General features: G+C 40.6%; 1 pseudogene across 1 annotated transcript; it reads right to left on the bottom strand.

The window, feature by feature from the left end:
• Window positions 1–946: 946 nt before the first annotated feature.
• On the bottom strand, window positions 947–1,394 carry LOC308338303 (ATP synthase F(0) complex subunit C2, mitochondrial-like; annotated as a pseudogene). Its single transcript has one exon. The product of its transcript is annotated as an ATP synthase F(0) complex subunit C2, mitochondrial-like (transcript).
• Window positions 1,395–6,484: the final 5,090 nt, after the last annotated feature.

Below are 6,484 nucleotides of genomic sequence, written 5' to 3'. Positions count from 1 at the left end.
CTTTGTTGTTCACCTGCTTTTAAGGAACTTGAATTCTCTGTCTGTGTCTGTTTTCATCAGTTATGGTGCCATCATCCAAATGATCACAGTGCCCTCTTCTAGGCCCCGGTCCACAAGATTCTACCTGCACCTGCAAGAGCCTTCAGGACTCTGAGAGGGGAGCCCGGAGTGTAGATGTTTCTAGAGAGCAATCTACATCTTTCTCTCTATACAGAAACAAACTAATAACCAAAAAATAAATAAATAGTGGTTTTGAGAGCCTAGGGAATTTAGCTAGATGGCATTTTGAAGCCAGGAACACTGTCTTACTCATCTTGGCTCCCTAACATGTCTTATAATTTCTGGTGCATAGTAGTGTTGGAATTTAAGGAGCTGAATAAGTGACACATTGCTTTCCTTCTTGAGCTGTGAATCAATTAAGAGATAGAGGACTGAGATAGCTGAAAATCAACAGGTTGCTGCTAGTACATAAGCTGTCATTGTTCAGATTAGAAAAAGGCGGCTTCTTCTTCCTTTGGGCATAAGAATTAGAAGAAAACACCCACTCCTGGAAGATGACTGTAAAGAGGGACTGCCTCTGGGTAGAAAAGCTGGGAGAAATGTGCGGAAGAGCTGGCTTCATATGGGAGAAGCTGGCCTAGTTTCTAGTCCCTTTTTGTCCTTTCAGCAAGTGGTCTAGAGATCAAAACAGGAAGATATTTATTTTGGTTTTTTTGTTTGTTTGTTTTTAGATAATCTCTCATTAGTTGAATTTAACCCTTCAAAATAGTAGTCTCTCTGTAGGGGCAGAGCCTGGCCTACTATGCTTATCTCCCCCCCCCCTCACTAATACGGTATTTATTTGTCTTCCCTCTGTCAAACCTTGAGCCAACCACTTTCCCCAGACTGCCTGGGGAGGTATATGAAAAGGAACATACACAGGGCAGATGAGACATAGGAGAAAGAGCTATGGAAGGTGGAGACAGCTCCTACACATGGTGAAGAGGATGAGAAAGGCCACCATCAGGCAAAGGAGCCCCATGACCTCTAAGAGAACAAAACCCAGAATGGTGTAGGAGAAGAGCTGTTGCTTCAGAGAGGGGTTCCTGGACTAACCAATGGTGAGGCTCCCAAACACAGTCCCATTCCAGCCCCAGAGCCAGCCACCTCTACCGTGGCAGCCCCAGCCCCTATGAACTTGTCTGCTGTGTTGATGTCCCTCGAAATGGCACTGGGGTTTGGAAGCTGTGACTAGGAATAAGTGAGGTGAGGGGATGTGGGGCTGCTAAGTTGCTGAGGCTCTCATCTGTCCTTGTCTCTGGGGGTTTTAGCACCACTGCAGACAGTGATCTGCTCAACAGTTGAGAGGTGCTCCTGATCAAGAAGAGGGTGAAGAAATTTGCCCAGGTGTACATTTTCAGGGGATGAAGGGCCGTGGTGAGAGAGCAGCTTCCAGTGCAGAGAAGACATGCTTATAATATAGTAGAGAGTCAACTAGGACATGCCCTCCCTACACTGGCAGATATGAACAAGTGAGGCTCAGGAGAGCCTCTGCCAAGTTTGCTTAGTTCTTTTTCCCAAAGTCCACAATAACATATACTTATTTTCTTTCCCTTGGGATGAATAAGTGAGGAGATGGGGAGGGAGGCCAGGAGTATTATTATTGTTGCAGGATGGAATCAGGAGACCAGGAGAAAGGTGGTTCTCTGTAAGACAAGTGCTGGGTGTTTTCTGAATGAATGGATGTGTTTCAAGAAGAGGCAGATGTGCTGTTTATTATAAAAATGTAGTTAGGAAAGAACAATGGTAGACTACTTAGAAGGGAAGTTTCGTAAGCTTAAATGAGTATTTTGTGACTTGTTAATATATTGGGAATATGTTAATCATACCTGGCTTATTATTTGAGAGTTTTGTTAAACCTTGACATTGGAGGTAGGGGGTTTGCCTATGACAGAAAAACGGCATTGGAAGGACTTTACTGTTCAGAGACTAAGTCGGAAATTATTCAAGATATGTCGATTTTGGTAGAGAAAGGTTAATCAACTCATTTGGAAATTTGATGAGAAGGAAGGAGATAAGGAGTTAGAGCAATGATTTCATAACTTTGTTATATCTCTAGTGGAAATAAAAAGAATTAACTTTTATTTCTTGGAAGGAGGAAAAAGAGGTAAGTCCGTGAATTCTCAAGTTGCTGCTTTGGAAGGAGAAATCCTTTCCTTTCTGGTATAAGTCAGAATGTTGCACAAGAAAGCGATGGAAGAAATGGAAGGTTTATTTTTGGGCCTTTTTTGGGGGATTTGGTGTGTATGTATGTTGCTTATTATACTCTAATAATGTTATTATTAATTAGGATTATTTTCTATTTATAAATGAATTAATTCATATTAGTTCATCAGCTTAATCAAGGATTTTGAGGTTGTAAAAATATGAAGAAACAAATTTTGATGGTGGATCAGTTGTTGGGTGCGTAGTGGGTGACATTAGGATAAAGATGGGTAACCAGGAGGCAGGGTGAGAGTAGTACCTACTTGGAGCTATTTAAGTCTGTTTTAATTATCTTTTGCTGCATAAACAACTACCTCAAGGGTTAGTAACTTAAAACACACAGCTATGGGATGGTTAAGGTAAGGGATGAGCGTGGTGGTTTTCTTGCTGGTCTTAGTTGGGCTTTACTCATGAGTCTGTGGTTTCTAGCTGCTTCTAGATAAGTTGGTAGGTCAGCTGAGGGTTGGCTGGAGCTGATGGCCTCCCTTACATGTCTGGTAGTTGGCTGGCTGTGGGCTAGGGTATCTTGTTTCTCCTCCTGTGGTCTCTTATACTCTAGCAGGTTACAACAAGCCTGGGAAATGGTGGTTTCCAGTTTCCAGGTGCAGCAAGGGAATAAATACAAGTACTTTCAAGGCTCTGCTGTACCTCATGTTTGCTGTTGTCCCATTTGGCAGGTCATATGGCCAAACTCAGATTCAAAGGGTAGGGAAATAGAATCTCTCTTTTGATGGGAGGATCTATAATGCTACAGAGAAGGAAAGGATTTGATGCCATTTTCTGCCATCTACTGCAGGATTCTAGGCTGAGTGTAGGATGCAGGGGTGTGGAGAGTGGGGAGAGGAGGGCCGTAAAGATAATCTTTGTTTACTTCACAGCTCTTTGTGGTACTGCCCCTAACTTGGTTGGAGTGCCATTGTGTAGTTAAAAGAAATGTGGCAGACTTAGAAACTAAAGTTAACACCAGAAATTACTGGGTAAAGGGAAAGCTAGTACAGGAAAGAAGTGTGGGTGATTAGGGGATACATATTGCAAAAATAGTTTTTTTAAAAAGATTTTATTTATTTATTTTAGAGAGATCGAGAGAGAGAGAATGAGTGGGGGTAGGGCAGTGGGGCAGAGGGAGAAGCAGACTGCCCACTGAGCAGGGAGCCCGACGTGGGACTCCCAGAACCCTGAGACCATGACCCAAGCCGAAGGCAGATGCTCAACTGACTGAGCCACACAGGCGCCTTGCAAAAAGCTTTTTATGTTGCACAAGACTTAGTTTTACATAGTATTTCAACTCAGCCCAGTAATCTAGATCTAGTATTACTGGTGTGTTAGGAAATTTGGGTTATAGGTATTACCCAATTCATAAAATTGTATGCAAGGAGCTTGAGAAAACCAGAAGTCACACTTATTAATGCTGAAACCAGACATTGATGAAAAGGTATTATTTCCCTTATTGTTGGGGACAATTGTGCTAGGAGTAGACATCTTACAATGGGTTCTTTATCATCGGCTATGTCAAGAAAATATAAGGACAATGTATGTGGCCAATATTACAGAATTGTGCATAAAGGAACATTAATGAGATGATTAATGATATAAGCAGAGCATCATTTCGATGTGGGAGGAGGTGGTGAAATGGTGGGAGGGAGCCACTTTTCTTGCAGTGAGCTCATCTATCCAGGGACTGAATTAAGATGGCAAGTGGAGCCAAGGGAAAACTTGGCTCATTTTCTCCTTACCTGCGCCTTATCTTCTCTTTTCTAGGTAGCATCAGATCTTGAGACCTCTGAATCCCAATTTCCTCTCAGTAAAACAAGGGCAATAATATCTGTCACTTAGGCTGTTGAGCAATCTACCTTAAAATTAAGGTGTGGACTTTACATCACCCAGAATTCCTGTACCTTTCTTGTCTTTTGTGTTTGTTCACTGATATTTTTAAAATGAAGACTGAGTTTTTTTTAGAGCAGTTTTAGGTTCACAGCATAACTGGGGAGAAACTACAGACATTTCTCATGTGCCCCCTGCCCTCACAGAGGCATAGCCTTCCTATTATCAGTATTGCCTACCAGTGTGGTACCTTTGATTTTAAGTTTTAATTTGAAATTATTTCAAACAAATGAAAAAGCTGAAATAATAATAGAAGGCTCCCATATACCCTTTATCCAGATTTAACAATTTTGGATACTTTGCATGGTTGCTTTATTATATGTTCTCTCATTTTTTCCAAATATACATCATTTTAATTTATTTTTATAAATCATTTGAAAGTAGATTGTAATGGCATTCTCTTTGACCTCTTAGTACTTTATTGTGTATTTCCTAAGAAAAATAATAGTCTCTTACATTGCCACAGTACAGTTGTCGAATTCAGGAAATTTAACAATGAAACAATATTTTTGTCCAGTCTATAGTTCATAATCCAGTTTGTCAATTGCTCTCATAATGTCTCTTATAGCACTTTTTACCTTCCAATATGGTATTCAGTTCAGGATCCCATATTGCAATTTGAATAACTTTTTTAAAAAAAGAGTTTATTTATTTACTTGAGAGAGAGTGAGAGAGAGAGCATGAGAGGGGAGAAGGTCAGAGGGAGAAGCAGACTCCCTGCTGCGCAGGGAGCCTGATGCAGGACTTGATCCCGGGACTCCAGGATCATGACCTGAGCTGAAGGCAGTCACTTAACCAACTGAGCCACCCAGGCGCCCCACATATTGCAATTTGTTGTTCTATTTCTTTAGTATCCAAATATGAAAGATTTCCTCAGTTTTTCTTCATCTTTGATGTTACTGTTATTTTCAAAAAATATAAGACTGATACTTTATAGAATATTCATTATTTTGGGTTTGTCTGGTGTTTTCTGATGATTGGACTCAAATCACCCATCCCTAGATGCATATGACAGCAGCAATGTATCCTTCTTAGAGTAGCACAACTGGCGGCATACGATGTCTGCCTTCCCCTTATTGGTGATGTTAATTTGATCATCTAATCAAAGTGTTTTCTGGTTTCTCCACTGTACAGTTACTATTTCCCTCTTCCAACCACTAAATAATCTGTGGGGAAATACTTTGGGGCTAAGTACATATTCTGCTTCTTATCAAACTTTTCTTCCTAGATTTCATATCCATATGTAATTCTTGTCTGGATGAATCTTTTTTTTTTTTTTTTTAAAGATTATTTATTTATTTATTTTTGTGAGAGAGAGAGAGAATGAGCACAAGTGAGCTGGGGGTGGTGGGGAAGCAAACTTGTGCTGAGCAGGGAGCCGGATCTGGGACTCCATCTCAGAACCCCAGCATCATGACCTGAGCCAAAGGCAGCTGCTTAACCAACTGAGCTACTTCCAAGGATTTCTTTGGCTTTTTCATTCCATAATTTTATCTCTTTTTTTTTTTTTTTTGATAGTAGGAACGTGGCTCTCAGGGACATCATCACGTTATTTATCTTCTCAGTCTTACAATATCCATAAAATAGTTTCAAATTGCTGCAGTAATATCACAATGAGAAACAAACCTACTAAAAAGAGTTCAAGATTTGACTGCAGTTCTTTTGTTCCCTAGATTATGGGTATAAAGTCAAAATGCTGTACTCAAAATTTCCTTGGATTGGTTCATTTTTTTTCCACTTCTGTGTGATATTTATCCTCCCCTATCCTTGACATGGTTATTCAGTTAAAATACAGTTGTGTTAATTTGTTTCTCTGGCCATTACGTTTTAGGTTTTTTCCCCTCCTCTACTCCATCTTCCTGAATCTAAAATCTATAGCCTACTCTATTAGCCTACTAGGGCTGCCATAACAGAATACTATCAACTGGGTGGCTTGAACAACAGAAATTTGTTTTCTCACAGTTCTGGAGGTTGGAAGTCCAAGATCAAAGTTCCTACTGGGTGGGTTTCTAGTGAGGCCTATTTTCCTGGCTTGTAGATTACCACCTTCTTGAGTGTCCTCACGTGGCCTTTCCTCTCTGCTCAGGCACCCCTGGTATCTCTTCCTATTCATATAAGGACACCAGTCCTGGTGGATTAGAGCCTCATCCTTTGACCTCATTTAAACTTAATTACCTCCATAAAGGCCTTTTTTGCAAAGGATATTGAGGGTTAGGCTTCAACATCTGAACTGTGGTGGTTGGGGTGCGTGACGAAAGTTAGTCTTTAATACCTACTATTCTTCAGATCTCCCATGAAGCTCTTGGAACTGCTTTTGAAACTCATTAAAAGCTGCTGACTCCTTTTGGTTCAGTTTCTT

Source organism: Martes martes (assembly GCF_963455335.1).
Source record: "Martes martes genome assembly, chromosome: 2".
In the NCBI taxonomy this organism is placed as follows: domain Eukaryota; kingdom Metazoa; phylum Chordata; class Mammalia; order Carnivora; family Mustelidae; genus Martes; species Martes martes.
This window is presented reverse-complemented; position numbering and strand designations above follow the sequence as displayed.